The sequence below is a fragment of the Vespula pensylvanica genome, chromosome 12, assembly GCF_014466175.1.
Source record: "Vespula pensylvanica isolate Volc-1 chromosome 12, ASM1446617v1, whole genome shotgun sequence".
Classification (NCBI taxonomy): Eukaryota; Metazoa; Arthropoda; class Insecta; order Hymenoptera; family Vespidae; genus Vespula; species Vespula pensylvanica.
The window spans coordinates 1,855,273-1,871,460 of record NC_057696.1 but is presented as its reverse complement, the minus strand read 5'-3'; the positions used below and the strand labels follow the sequence as shown (position 1 = coordinate 1,871,460).

Genomic DNA, 16,188 nt, shown 5'->3' with positions numbered 1-16,188 from the left:
AAATCACTTTTTAGCGAAAAAATTTTTTTCTGTATAATTAAAAACCACGTCTTTCATTCGCATGTGAATATTTCCGAAACTAAAAATCGTAGAACGTTGAATCTAAAGCCATTCTAAATGACAAAATTTTCTCTATTTTTTAAATATATTGTTAATAATTAACAATTTGTTATAAACAATTTTTATAAACAAATTCTTACGAACAATACTCATCTTATTTTTACAAAGAGAGAAATTCAGATTTTGAGAGATTTATAAAATTACATAAAGTAATAATTAATTTACATAAAGAAATCACTTTTTAACTAAGAAATTTTTTTCTGTATAACTAATAACAAAGTCTTTCATTTGCATGGTAATATCTTCGGAACTAAAAATCGTAGTAACTTCAATCGAAAGCCATTATAAATGAGAAAATTTTCTCTATTTTTCAAATATATTGTTGATAACTAACAATTTGTTATAAACAATTTTTATAAACAAATTCTTACGAAAAATACTCATCTTATTTTGACAAAGAGAGAAATTCAGATTTTTATGGATTTATAAAAGTACATAAAATAATAATTAATTTACATACAGAAATCACTTTCTGGCGAAGAAATTTTTTTCTGTATAAGTAAAAACCACGTCTTTCATTTGCATGTGAATATTTCCGTAACGAAAAATCGTAAAAGCTCGAATCGAAAGCTATTCTACATGGCAACATTTTCTCTACTTTTTGAACAAATTGTTAATAATTAACAAATTGTTATACACAATTTTTATAAACAAATTCTTACGAAATATAATTATATTATTTTTACAAAGAAGGAAATTCAGATTTCGATAGATTTATAAAATTACATAGAAGAATAATTAGTTTATATAAAGAAATCACTTTTTTAGCGAAGAAATTTTTTTCTACATGACTAAAAATCACGTCTTTTATTTACATGTGAATATTTCCGAAACGAAAAATCGTAGAAACTTCAATCGAAAGCCATTCTGAATGACAAAATTTTCTCTATTTTCTAAATATATTGTTAATAATGAACAATTTATTATAAACTATTTTTATAAACAAATTCTTACGAAAAATAGTCATCTTATTTTAACAAAGACGTAAATGCAGATTTCGATAGATTTCTATTATTACATTAATTAATAGATAATTTATATAAAGGAATCACTCTTTCAGCGAAAAAATTTTTTCCTGTATAACTAAAAACCAAGTCTTTCATTTGCATGTGAATATTTCCGAAACGAAGAATCGTAGAACGTTGAATCGGAAGCCGTTCTGAATGACAAAATTTTCTCTATTTTTTAAATATATTGTTAATAATGAACAATTTCTTATAAACAATTTTTATAAACAAATTCTTACGAAAAATATTCATTTTATTTTAACAAAGACGGAAATGCAGATTTCGATAGATTTCTACAATTACGTTAATTAATAGATAATTTATATGAAGAAATCAATTTTTTCGCGAAAAAATTTTTTCCTGTATAATTAAAAACCAAATCTTTCATTTGCATAGTGAATATTTCTGAAACGAAAAATCGTAGAAGGTTGAATCGAAAGCCATTATAAATGAGAAAATTTTCTCTATTTTTCAAATATATTGTTTATAACTAACAATTTGTTATAAACAATTTTGATAAACAAATTCTTACGAAATGTTATTATTTTATTTTGACAACGAAGGAAATTCAGATTTTGATAGATTTATAAAATTACATAAAATAATAATTAATTTATTTAAAGAAATCACTTTTTAGCGAAAAAATTTTTTTCTATATAACAACTACGTCTTTCATTTAAATGGGTATATTTCCGGAACTAAAAATCGTAGGAACTTGAATCGAAAGCCGTTCTAAATGACAAAATTTTCTCCATTTTTTAAACATATTGTTAATAATTAAAAATTTTTTATAAACAATGTTTCAATAATAAAATTAATTTGATATATTTTTTAAAAATTAATTAAATAATTAAATGATAAAACAATTTTCATGACTTTTTATAAAAAGGAACTTTAATTATTCCACAAAAAAATATATTACAATTATATATATTATAATTAAAGTATAATTAATAATAAAAAATATTAACAATAACAATATAAGCAATAAACTATATCAAATAATACTATTTATGCAATCAGTACATCGCACTTTATGCAATTTAGAATTTGTAATATTTGGTAGCCTACCATGAAATTTAATTTTCAAAATGAAAATCCGTGAAATTTAATAAGTCTCATTTCCTAAAAAAAGAAGATTCGGTAAGTATACTTTTTAATAACGATTATTAATGTCTAACTTCCCTTCCTTACTCTTTCTTTGAAACACTCGACGAATAATTCACTTTGCTAGCTCTTTTCGTTGGAGCAAGCGTATATTTAAGTCTGCAGCCTGTTGCATCTTCGATACCTTGAGGATTCTCTGCAGAGAATCACAATCCTCTTCTTATTTAATCATATTGTCCTTTTATTGAAAGCCTATTGTTAAACTCATCTCAATGGATTTATTGTCAAAGTATTATATTGCTAAATAACAATTGGAATCTAAATAACTTTGGATCCTTTCAAAAGTTACACAATTTTTCCGCGTATTTCATTTCAATCGGAAGAAAATTATTTCCATAATAACATTATATTTTTAAGATAATAATTTATATAAGTATTGATATCATTATATTGAAATATGCATATTTATAAAATACTCTCTATAATATTTTTTCAGTAAAACAGTATTAAAATATAAAACTTATAATTATTTACTCATACATATACATACATAAATACATCTAAATATAAAATATTAAAAATTTCCTAAAATATGAAAAAATGCTATAATGTTATTTATTTAAATATAAACCATTAAACATTTTCGCGTTACTTATTGGCCAAGATTTTTCTTTAAGATTTACATATATATATATATATATATATATTATCTTTAAGATTTACATATATATATATATATTTAAGTTAATCATAGTTAACAATTAAAACCACTTACAAAATATCTGCGCAATTAATTAAATTACATTTTCATTGGATCGATATTCGATATTTTCTTCAATCGTACTTAATAGCCCTTGTTAAGTCGTTTCAAATAAACGTTTAATCGAATTTCAATGTTCGACGAAATGAGTAATAAATTAATAATTACTAAAATTCGTCGATTGATGTCGAAAAAAATGCAACGATTAATAGAATTCATTTCCCTCGCATGATTACCAGTGATTAAATTCGTCGAAATTTCAAATCTTGATTTCTGAATAGAAATTAATAGACCATTATAAATCTTCTTTGTTTTCATCCATCGAAAGGAAGTCCTACTTAAATTTCTGAGAAATAATAAACCAAATGATCATACTCATACATATATATAAGAAGTGTATTTATATATAATATGAATATGATTAAAATTCTATAATTTATGTATAATATAATAATATTGTGTATGTAAATAGAAATATTTATATATACATTCTATATTATTTTATATTATTATATAATATTATATAATTATATAATATAAATTATTATGTTATTATATATTATATCAATGAGAACATTCGTGTTACGTTAATCTTATCATACTCGTAATCAACAAAAGGATGACAGTACGTATAATCTTACATAGATCTACGGATTAATTTTTTAAATTATTGCAAAATAATGTCATAATGTATATATGTCACGCAAGTTCTACATAAATGAGCAGACAATTAGTACATCTAATAATACATAATGTTATCGGACAGTATAATAACGTTCGGAATGAAAGCTAAATAATTAATGCAACGTAAAGTATTGCAAAAATAAAAAACAACAAAGTAATAACGTAATACGTAGAGAAAAAGAACAGATATTCACGTTCCATTTTCTCTTGCTTTACTTAAATTCATTATTACGTAAAAATATAAACTGTTACGTAAAGTATATGAAACTGTTACAAACGGTCATATTACATGTTCCGTTGAACAAAATTGACGGATTTACGTTTATTACGCAGTTTTCGGTAATTTTACCATCCTTTTGAAAATGTGAAAAAAAAAGAAGAAACAGAAAAAAATTTATACGATACGCTTGTTTGATCGTGGTGCGTCCGCATGGTTTGTTGCTAAGCAACACGTAACCAACGTAGATGAACGCTTGCACTTCGTTGAATGATACATTTGCATAGGATTCACATATGTCTGTATATGTTTGTACGTGTGCTGTATATTTGTGAACGTCAAACTCGTCTTTTCCACGAAACGATAAAAGATAACTAACAACAGAGATACTGTTTCAATTTTCTAGGTCTTCCTAGATATTTCTTTCTTTTCCTTTTTATTCCTTTTTTTTGATTCCTTTTTTTTCATTTAATTTTTATTTTATTTCATTAATCTCTTTCTTTTCTCTTACCCATTAAATTTTACAACGCTTATATATTGATTAATAACAAGAACGTACATGTTATCGTCATCTTCTCGTGTCAGTTCAATAAACGAACGAACGAACGTTCTCTTCTCTCGATATTTCGTGTCGATTGGAGTACAAAAATAAATAAAATAAAACCAAAACAACGCTAAAAAAAAGAAAAAAAAGAAACAGCATTTAATCGAAAGGCAAGGTAAATTTATAAAAAAATGTATTCGTTACTGTGTTTCGTTCAATACGTGTTCTAAATGTAGATAAGATCAACATTGACAATTTTTTACACTTATATATTTCATATGTATGGATATATATATATATCCATATATATAACATATATATATATCCATATATATAACATATATATATAGATCCATATATATAACATATATATATATATCCATATATATAACATATATATATAGATCCATATATATAACATATATATATACACACACATATATAAAGTTTTCAAAAGAGATTCGTTATTTAAATATCTGTTGTTTATAAAATTTACTTTTTTTCTATTTTCGTTGTACAAAACGAAATGAAAGTTTAATTATTAATCGATATTTTGATAATTCGGTCATCAGATTTAATTTTGTAATTGTAGACCTATAAGTACTGATTAATTAATATGAAAATAACTCAAACACTTTTTCAACTGCTAATCTAGACATACATACATATATATATAACGTAGATCAATACGGAACGGAATAAATAATGAAATCACATATCGCTCGATTTTTCCAATTAAATTATATATTATCATAGTTTGTACATGATTTTTCATTAATTTCTTTTTTTTCGATTATCTTTATTTATTCTAATTTACTTTTTATCTGTTGAATGTATAATATTATTAAATACGTATGTACGTATGTTTCGATATTTGCTTCTTACGAAGACGTCATCACTTTTATAAGCGATTTTATATCGATAAAATTTATAGGCAGAACGATAAGCTCTTTCTTCCATTTCTTTTCTCCTCTTTTTTCTTGTTTTTTTTCTTCCTTTTTTTCTTCTTTTCCTCTTTCCTTTTCCTCTTCTTCCTTTTTATCCGCTTTCGCCCACGTATTTCAATTTAAAGGAAACTCATTGTCGTCGTCGTCGTAGTTGTGTAGTCGTAGTCGTAGTCGTAGTCGTAATCGTAGTCGTAGTCGTCGTTATCGTGTCGTCGTATCTTCGTTGTTGAACATCGAGTATATATTCTCATAATTACGACGTGAAAAATAATCCGGAATATATGAATTGTACTTGAGAATGAATGGAAAGTACAAGAAACGGCTAAAGGGTATCCTTGAGAAAGAAAAATTATAGAAAATAGAAGAAGAGAGAGAGAGAGAGAGGAAGAGAGAGGAAGAGAGAGGAAGAGAGAGGAAGAGAGAGGAAAAGAGAGGTAGAGAGAGAGTGGGAGAAAAAGAGAGAGAGGGAAAAAGCGAGAGAGGGAGAGAGAAATATTGATCGATAAAACATGACAAGCGCTTTTGAAATTTCACCATGATTCTTATTTCGAGGTATTTATTATTACTCGACAAATTATATAGATATTATACCATTACGGAGAAACTATAAGATTCGTCGAATCCTTGAAAAAACTTTATCGAATTAATGTCTTAAACCATTGTCAAATTAATAATAAGAAGATATTTGAATTTATTAGAATGCCCTCATTTTTGTAATTAGGTCATTTTCAATATTTAATAATAATGATGGCTAGCATAATAAAAATAAGAAAGTTTTTTATTAAAACAACAAGAATACTGAAAACAGTAGCTTCATCGATCAATTTAAAATAATAAAAAGAAGGGAATGAAAGGTGAACGTAAAAATGAGGTCATGATTAGCTGCTTAATTGAATAAGTATGTACTTTTGTTTTTCAATTAATTAATCCGTTCTATCTATCATTCGAATATTTCATTAATTATGTTCGTCCAACTATCTCGATAATATAATATACTTATTCGTCATAATCACTGATTCTGTCTCTTTTGGAAAGTTATACATAATATCGAGCAAAATTAAATGAAAATGAATCGATGCGCTTTAATTAAGCATTTGAAGGCATGTTGAAAAAAAGGAAAAAAAAAAAAAAGATTGAAAGAAGGGAATAACAAGAACAATAAGAGAAAAAAACGGAAGGAAAAGAAAAGACAAGAGACAACGGGAGAAATAAGAAGATAAAAATAGACGGAGAAAGAAAAAACGAATAAAAACGAAAAATTAATAGGAACTAATATCGACGTTGATAATAAAATATTCCATGCAAGCGAATATTTGATGACGTCCGATCCTTTCGATATAAATGAGATTCTTTCGACACATTTTATTTGCTCTACCACAAAATTTGAAAAGTTGGAGAAGAAGTGAAGGAAAAGTAGAAGATAGAAGAAAATTTTTTTTTACACAGGCATACACTCTCTTTTTTTTCTTTCTTTCTTTCTTTTTTCTTTTTCTTTCCTTTCTTTTCTTCTTTCTTTATCAATACTCTTCTCTTTAATGATCAAGCTGAGTCAACAACTTTTAATCGCTTTCTTTGACTTTTAAATCTTCGAGGAAAGTTTCCGAACTAGATTTACCATATGCGATTCATTTTCGATTTGCATCGAAACTTAATATGTAAATGTTAAAAGAAACAATTTTTTTATCGACAAGCTTTCAAGCTTTTTCAGTTAATATACTTCTCCAATGTAATCGAAAGACATAATGAGGTAAAAAAGAAAAGAGATAAAATGAAAAATAAAGGAAGAGCAAAAAAGGAAGAAGGAAATAAGGAAAGAAAAAAATGCTTATAAATCACCTTCTCAGATCGATTTTCTGTCACAAAATCGATATTCTCTTTCTGTTTCTCACCTCGTTCACCGATCTTTCCTTTATCTAGATTTCACACGATACCTTTTCCTGCGGTTAACTCTCAGGAATTAAATTACATGTTAGATTGTAGAATGAGTAATGCAGAAAACGATAAAGAGACAAAGATAGAGATAGGGATAGAGATAGAGATAGATAGAAATAGAAAGAGAGAAAGTGAAAGAGAGATAGAAAGAAAGAGTGACAGGTAAGGGAAATCAGAGGTCACAAAGAGTAACGTATCCCTACGGAGAATCGATCCCTAACTTTTACAGCAAACCGCGTCATTTCAATATTCCAATTTTTTCACTCTGTTTATTTTAAAGGAAAGACAACAGGTGTCTATAAATTTCTTTCCTTTTTAAAGTGGAATATATATGTATTTTTGTCTATTTCCATTTAATATCATAAAGAAATGAAAGAAGGAATATGCTTTCTAAAAATAAACTTCATTATATCTCCGTCCTCTCCGTTTCGCTTTATCGATCCATCTTCCCGTCCTCTGTTTCGTTATCTCTGTCCCTCTCTCTCTCTCTCTCTCTCTCTCTCTGCATTCCTCTCTTTAATTACGATATATATACTGTAATATATAATATATATTTACAAGAATATATCTAATATATATACTTTTGTTTTCTTGTCCAATATCGTAAAGAAATGATATATAAAATAATATTTCTTTCTAGAAAGATGAAACGTTCTCTCTCTATCTCTTTGTCTATTTCTCTGTCTATCTATCTATCTATCTATCATCTATCTGTATCTCTATCTCTATCTCTCTCTTTCTTTGTGTCTCTTTCTATTTCTGTTGTATTCAATACTCTTAAATAACACAGGAAGCTTTTGTCCTATATCTAATTCCTTCTACGTAATAGCAAACCTATTGCTGTTCAGTAAACTTCAAACAAGAGTAATGTGCACACATATGTGTACATATATACATGATATATGTATACATAACACATAACTTACGTACGCGTACGTCATAAACTGGTCATCGAACTGGAAAATCTGTTCTAATTCACAGAAGTTTCAAAATTCGCTATGTTTGCTTCATATATTAATAGAGATATGATATCACTCTATTACAGGAAATGTTCATTTAGAATAAAGAGCTATTATATTTAAAGTAAAAAAATTTTTCTTCTTAGGAATTTAAATTTCATTCTGATTCGAAAAATTTCTTCATTCATTCATTCTTCCTTTCTGTCTCTTTCTCTCTCTTTCTCCAATTTCTGATGGTTATTATGAGCAAGATAAATATTACTTGATAAAAAGTTAACTAGTTATTACAGTTTTAAGTAAAGTAATTTGCCGTAAGAATTTAAGGGGTAGTAACTAGGGGTAAGACTAAGGGTAAGAACTAAGAGTTTACAATGAACAATTTGTCTTATCATCTCCAATTAATTCTTTGAGAAAATTTTATCGATTTTTAAAGCAATGTAACTACCATATTCTCTCTTTCTCTTTCTCTCTCTTTCTCTCTCTTTCTCTCTCTTTCTCTTTCTCTCTCTTTCTCTCTCTTTCTCTCTCTTTCTCTTTCTCTTTCTCTCTTTCTCTCTCTCTCTCTCTCTCTCTCTCTCTCTCTCTCTGTCTCTTTTTTCTCTCTCTCTCTCTCTCCTCTCTCCCTCTCTCTATCTATCTATCCATCTATCTATCTAATTTAAGAAAATAGATGAGAGAGGATAGTTCAATTTATATCAAAACTTGCATGCTAAATCAGATTTTCTCGATATTTTACATGTAGACGCATACATTTTTTAAAAGTTGAAGTTCGTGTATATGTGCGTGCATGTGTGTGTGTGTGTACACACATGTACATATATACGCATATATGTAACTAGAGTATAATGAAGAAGTACTGTAATGAAATCCATCACTTACATATTTATGTACTTTACAATATTTTCTACGCTTCGTACAGATAGGTAAAAAGAATTTTTCTTTTTCTTTTATACGCATTGAAATTTAAATTAAAAATATATAGGGGATATAAAATAACATAGAGAGCATTTTTCTCGTTCCTTTCTTTTTTTCTTTTTTGTATTTTTTTTTTTTTTTTTTTTTGATTTTTCTTTTTCTTTTTCCGTATCTGAACGAACGATATAATATCAAAAAAATGTTTACCTCATTTTATCGTAAGATATTAGAAAACATTAGAAAACACAGAATTCTGATATGGAATAATACTGTACAGTGACGATTCATGATCAGAATGTTGAACCATGTACGGATTCAATCATCAAACCAACCCATAAATACTCTCCTTCGTATAGTATATACCGTACTTTCTATCTATATATAACTCTAATTTAGGGAAGTTAATGATGAACGATAATCCAATAGGTTTCCAAACTTATACACTAAGTGATATACAATGTTAACGTAGTTGTGTTAAACCTTGATCAATTGTATTAAATATTGATTATGAGATAAACCATCATCTATTGAAAATTTTAACGAAGCATCTTAATAATTCGTATGACGTTATTTTAATTTATGATATTTTCGGATGGATTAGGCGTATTATATTATAATCAAGGAGTAAGAGATAGATAGATAGAGAGAGAGAGAGAGAGAGAGAGAGAGAGAGAGAGAGAGAAAGAGAGAGATAAAGAGAATTCCAAAATATATACATATGTACATAGGAAGCAGAACAAGTAACTGTTCAACCTAATGCCTCGTTAAATCGAATAATTCGTACTCGACGTATCGCTAAAGTTTCAATTAATCCTACAAAGGTATACCTAGCTACATCGACAAATTTGATCGGTTTATTTCAGTAAGCATATCACTTGAACGATTGAAGCATATCACTAGCCGATTCTTGTGTTACGTCACAAATGAACGTTTCTTAAAATATCTGCTACCTTTCCCTCTTCTTTGATTCAACTTTAACAAATTCGATTTTATGAAATTCGATACATTCTCCCCTTGATGTTGCGAAAATAATAATAAGAAGAGAAATCTTTTTCGGTAAAATACGAGCTGTAATTGTTTAACTTTTTTTTGGAGGGCGGGTGGGCGGATTCCCACTTTCTATTATCTTCTTTTTCTATTTTTTCTTCTATTTTTCATTTCTTTCTTTTTGTTTTTTTTTTTCGTTTACAGAGACAATATTTATTCGTCAAGATAAAAACACGCGAAAGAGATACTTAGGCACGTGTGTGCGTGCGTGTGATGTGGTAAAAAATTCTCCATTTATTCGGGAACATTGGGAATAATTTCTTCTATTTTCAAGAATGATAAGAGAGAGAAACAGAGAGAAACAAAGAGAGAGAGAAAGAGACAGAAAGAGAAAATCAATGAAAATTATACTTCATTTTTAGAATTTTGCTTAACGTCGCCGGCCTTCTTCATTTTATTGTTTTATCAATTGCGAAACAAATCCATATAATTTTTATTGTTTAATATATAAATAATTGAGAAAAGATCTTTTATAATCAGATAATCAATAGCATAAACATCTTTTTTCCATCGAATGGTAATGGTTGATGGTGTTTCATAGTGTTTCATAGTGTTTCATGGTGTCGCACTACAACAGTCAAGGTGTGATGATGATGGCATAGTTCGTCCTGATCTCAAGTTAATAATGAAAACGTTCTTATTACCAATGGTCAACAGATGTTAAATAGACAAAAATTCCTTATGATAAGATTGAATTAGAGAATAAATGTGTTTTCATAGCCTATTTACCATAAACGAATTTAACGGAAGAAATATATGCCATCTATCGAAGATAAATTTTCAGTTAAAATTATATTTAATATTATAAATCATTTTTAAAATGCAATATATAATAATCCTTTGATGTTTATGCTATATATAGTACGTAATGTCAATGAATAAAACGTGAATTTAATATTGCATCGATAGATCAAATATTTGCCATCGTAAATATTCTTTTTCGCGATAAAATGACACCGATTAATTGTTTTTCCTTCTTTACTTTACCATTTTCTGTTTTATTTTTTTTTTTCCTTCAAACAAACTCAAAAAAGGCTTTTCGTGTAGCTGAAAATGAATGATGTCATTGCTCTTCGGTATGGTAGAAAACTCGTCCGTATAAGCTGTTATCTACGAAGGGTGGACGGTGGTAAATGAAGAAAGAATGATTATGACTCATTGATGAATCTCTGCTTGTTTCGAAAAATGTTTCGAAAAATGTTTGGAAAAATAGAAAAGGTTTTTTTATCTTTCGTAAAAGTCATAATTTTTTTCGTTTATTCTTTTACAACACGATTTTTTCCAAAATTGAAAACAACATTTATCAATATGAATTGGCAAAGTAACATTTATTAATATAATTATATTAACATTATTAATATAAAATAGATACGTACACCATTTACTCTAGGAAAAGAAAACATATATATAAAAAAAAAGAGAAAAGTAAAAAAAAAGAAAGAAAAGAGAGAAAATGATTTCTCATAACTCTCAACTCTTTGGAATCTTTGTTTCTTTTTTTTTTTACATTTGTTCGCTTACTAAAATACATATATATTGTTTCATGTAATTTATTATAATGCAAATATGACTATTTCTAGTAACAAATATGATAAAATGACACTGGCCTATCAAAAGAAAAAAAAAAAGAAAATATATGAAGTTCGAAGGATTAATATTTATAATTCCGAAAATAGACTTTACAAAATCAAAAGTTCAGGAATATTATTATCGATGGAACAATCGGTATCTCTGCTTCGTCCCTGTATTCAAAATTATGGAAAGGAGAGAAAAAGGGGAAAAGGAAAAGATCATATACAAACGAAAGAAATGAAACTTACAAGATGAAAAAAGATTAAGTACAACAAATTATCAAAAATTAACAAGAAACAAAAAAAAAGAAAGAAAAGAAAAAAGAAAAGGAAAGGAACAAAGGGAAAGATGTAATAAGTAAAATCCCTAGAATTCCCTAAAATTCTCTCTCGTTCATCCTCTTTTATTTTTCTGACGTATACATGTATAAATATCTAAAAAATACGTATGTATAATATATATATACCCGGATACACAGAATATAAATAGATAAAATTGTAATCGATTTTGTAAGCTTTATTGATTCATTCTCGGTTTGTACTAGTTTCTCTCCAGATTACGTTCGTTCGTATCCCTTCGCAGCGCTCCTCGCGGTAGCAACCCTACGCGCAATCGTTCGCGCCACCCCTCGAACAGCACCCCTACCACGACGACTTGCCCGGTTCTGTCCCCATGGCAATTCCCGCTCAATAGATATATACCTCCTTCTCTTTCTCTCACTCGCTGTATCCCCTCCAAAAATTATCTACCCCGCCTATTTCATACGCAATCCACTTCTCTCTCTCTTTCTCTTTTTTTCCATCTCTTCCTCTCTTTCTCTTTCATACATACAGATACGCAACAGGAACATACGCATTCATGTGCAAACAGCTCAATCTTTGAATTTTCATGCACTCACGCCCTCTTTGAATATCTTCTAAAAATTCTCTCTCTCCCTCATTTCCTATTTCTATTTCCCTCCATTATTCTATTTCTATCTTATTTTCCCTGTTTTTTATTACCTCTCTTTTTCTTTTTCTTTTCCCTCTCTTTCTCCCTTTCTTTCTCAATTTTGTCATATTTCCTATTCCTACGCTTTATGGTTTCTCTTCTCCTCACCGCTATCTCGTACGTGTTACATACAAAACATATACATTCTCCTTTCTTTGAAACATCCCTTCTCTCTCTCTCTCTCTATCTTTCTCTTTCTCATTCTTTTTCTCCTTCTTAGTTTCTCGCTTTCTCGCTCTTATTCATTTTCTCTCTGTCTCTCTCTTTCGCTTGCTTGGATATTCCGTCGATTCACCCCACCACCTTACTTTCGGAACCTCCACGGTTTCGCTGTGCCGAGCTATCTTCGTCGCTCTCTATGGCAGTCGGTCGACAGCTACCCTCTTAACGCGCTCTACTCTAGCTAGTCCTGATTAGGCTTACGGTAACGTGGCAACAACCAGAATCACCGGAAACCGATCATTTCGTTTTCGCGGATAATTTACTTCCGGTGTGTGCTGATTCTCCCTCTCCCTCTCTCCCTCTTTCCCTCCCTCCCTATCTCGCACGCGCAATCTCTCTCTTTCTCTCTCCCTCTCTATCTATCCATCTATATAGATATATATATATACACACACATATATATAGATATATATATATATACATATATATAGATATATATATATATTTCTCTTTTTATCATTTGTTTTCATCTTTTACTTCAAAGCTATTCTTTTTTTTTTTATTCTCTCCTTTCTCTCTTTTTCTGGCTTTTTTCGGATTTTGCTTTTTGCTTGTCGGTGCTAAATTGGCATCGTCTAAACGTACACGCACGGTGCCTCAACTCCAATCCTACGGCGGACCGAAACAAGGTACGACCCATTTAAACGATGTCTGATTACTCGTCGTACATATTATATTTAAAAATGTCCGACTTCATCGATGATACAAAACCAATTGAAAATGAATTCTTCGTTTATAAGAAAATCAATTATTATAGGTCGCATTATTTTCATGCTTAATAATTGATGAAAAACAAGAAGAAAAAATAGAAAATGAAATGAAGAAGAATACAAATAAAAGAAAGTAAAACTAAGATGAGGAAAAAGGATTCTAAAATATCAATTCTCCAAAAGTGATATCTAAAAGATCACTTTCGGAGAAACGATTCGTGTCGATTCCATCGAAATAAATTAAAATAAATACTAATCGTTTGTTTTTTGAATTCGAAAGATAAAAAGAAGTAGACAAACGTTATTTATATAATTCTATCATCGATCACTATCGATTTTTAACTGTACTCTAATCACGTTTCCGATGAATTTCCTGCTACAGTTATCCACCACTGCCGGTCATGTCGATCCATGGATAAACCAACACAAACGCCTGTAGAAATGCTTCCTCTCTGACTAATTCGTGCCTTCCTGAAACTAATCGAACTCGAACAACGGACGATACTTCTTCGTTTCCATAAATTTTTAAGATCCTCCAATGATACTTCTTTTTTCTTTCTTAGTTACTTCTTTTTTTGCTCCTTTTCTTTTTCCAAAAATTTAATTGTAATCGAAATCGATTACTGTTCTATTAAAGCTTACTCTCTCTCTCTCTCTCTCCTCTCCTCTCTCTCTCTCTCTCTCTCTCTCTCTCTCTCTCTCTCTCTCTTTCTCTCTGTTATGTTCCTATCTTTCTATCATGTTTCTCTATCCACGTGGTTGCATCTTTTATGAGGGTAAACACCATGACAGAACGAAGCCAGCGTCTCTGGATGGTCGGAAAGGGAAACACGACGAAGGGCGTGGTCACATCAAAACTCGGATGACGATTTTCCGAAAACCTTTTCTCAGCTGAATGAACGTCCTACATGAAAGGAAGAATTTTCATGAAACTAGTAGTACCAGTCAACGTTTACCTTCGACAATTACGACTTATACAGGGTGTCTTCATACGACTGAACAAGTTCCTCTTCCTTTTTTTCTTTTTATTTTATTTTGATTATTCGAAAAAAAATTACAAATACAGCGAGACATGATTCAAGGTTTTATTCGAAGGGATATATTTTTGTCAATATTTTCAAATTATTCATGAATTTGTTTTTCTGTATACATATATATTTACTATTTTTCACGCAACATAAAAATATAGCTTTGTTTACCTTTAGATTGATCCGAAACGAAGACAAATATAACATTTAGAAAAAATAATACAGACAAAAATAAAAACAACAGCGACAACAACAAAATCTCTACGACATAATATTACACAGTTTATTGTTAAAACTTATTTCGAAAGATATTCGACGAAATGTTTCATTAAAAATATCATGAAAAATATATCAAGATACGCTATTGAATTCGTCTTGTCATTAACAACGAACCTATAAATAATAAAGATATTATTATTAATGAATGGAAAAAAGTCATTTTTTCTTTCTGTTCTTCTTCTTTCTTCTCAACGAAAGTATTTCAACGTTATATGAAAGGACACCCTGTATGCATGCAACACAGATATTTATATAAATACATATCTACATGCATATGTACTGATAATAATCAATAATACAAGCGATACTCGCGCTGTATATTATTGATAAAAATTTTAATTGGGACATGGCATACGTCGAATATTATATCAAGGACCAATCGGATGCCATGTAATATAGCTAATTGCTCGGATCGTTGCGGAAGGCCGAAGGATATGCTTCAGGATCATCTCACGTGCCAAGTCGTAAAATTTATTCTCTCGACCCTTCTCTCAATCCTGACCTACCCTCTCTCACCACCAATCCATTCCTCTCCGTTCTAACCCTCAACCCCTAGTGAGAAACTCCGTATCTTTCATAAGAAATAAAACTAGATAAACTTAACATTGTTGTGTATGTGTGTATGTTTGTGTGTGTGTATGTGTTTACATATTTTTACAATATACCATGTAGTTATGCGTATTGTATATAGGGGTATATTGTATATAGTGTTCGTTTCAATTCATAAAGATTCGTTTTGATCGAATAAAGAAAATTTGCTTTGGATAAAAGCTTTTTTCTCTATCTATACATTTTTCCAAGAATAAGGTTATCGTATATATTCTGCATATACATACTATTGTATGTATGTTATATATGTTATATATATATATATAACGTTTATAAAATATGCAGTTAAATGCATCTGGGTTACAAAAATAAAAGAACAAAAGTTTTAATAGATATACGTAAAAGCTTTTAATCGATTTATAAAGGATTATTCTATTTGCTTTTACTTTTTACTGTTTCTCTGGGTTAAATCTATAAAACGATTATGCAAATTGTCTTGCTTATTTTTCTTTTATTTGTTAATTAAAGTAATGTAACAATGACGTAAGTTATATAAATTATATTTTTTTAAATTATAAAATAATTACGTAGATTATATA

General features: G+C 28.8%; 2 long non-coding RNA genes across 3 annotated transcripts in view; both read left to right on the top strand.

The window, feature by feature from the left end:
* Positions 1 to 16,188, top strand: part of LOC122633298 — a 47,674-nt gene that overhangs the window by 27,820 nt on the left and 3,666 nt on the right. The window lies entirely within an intron of this gene.
* LOC122633297 lies at positions 13,076 to 15,130 on the top strand. Of its 2 annotated transcripts, none has more exons than XR_006328076.1 (2): positions 13,076 to 13,291; positions 14,526 to 15,130. It is a non-coding gene; the product is annotated as an uncharacterized LOC122633297 (long non-coding RNA). The 2 variants fall into 2 exon arrangements; XR_006328075.1 differs by having other exon boundaries at positions 14,509 to 15,130.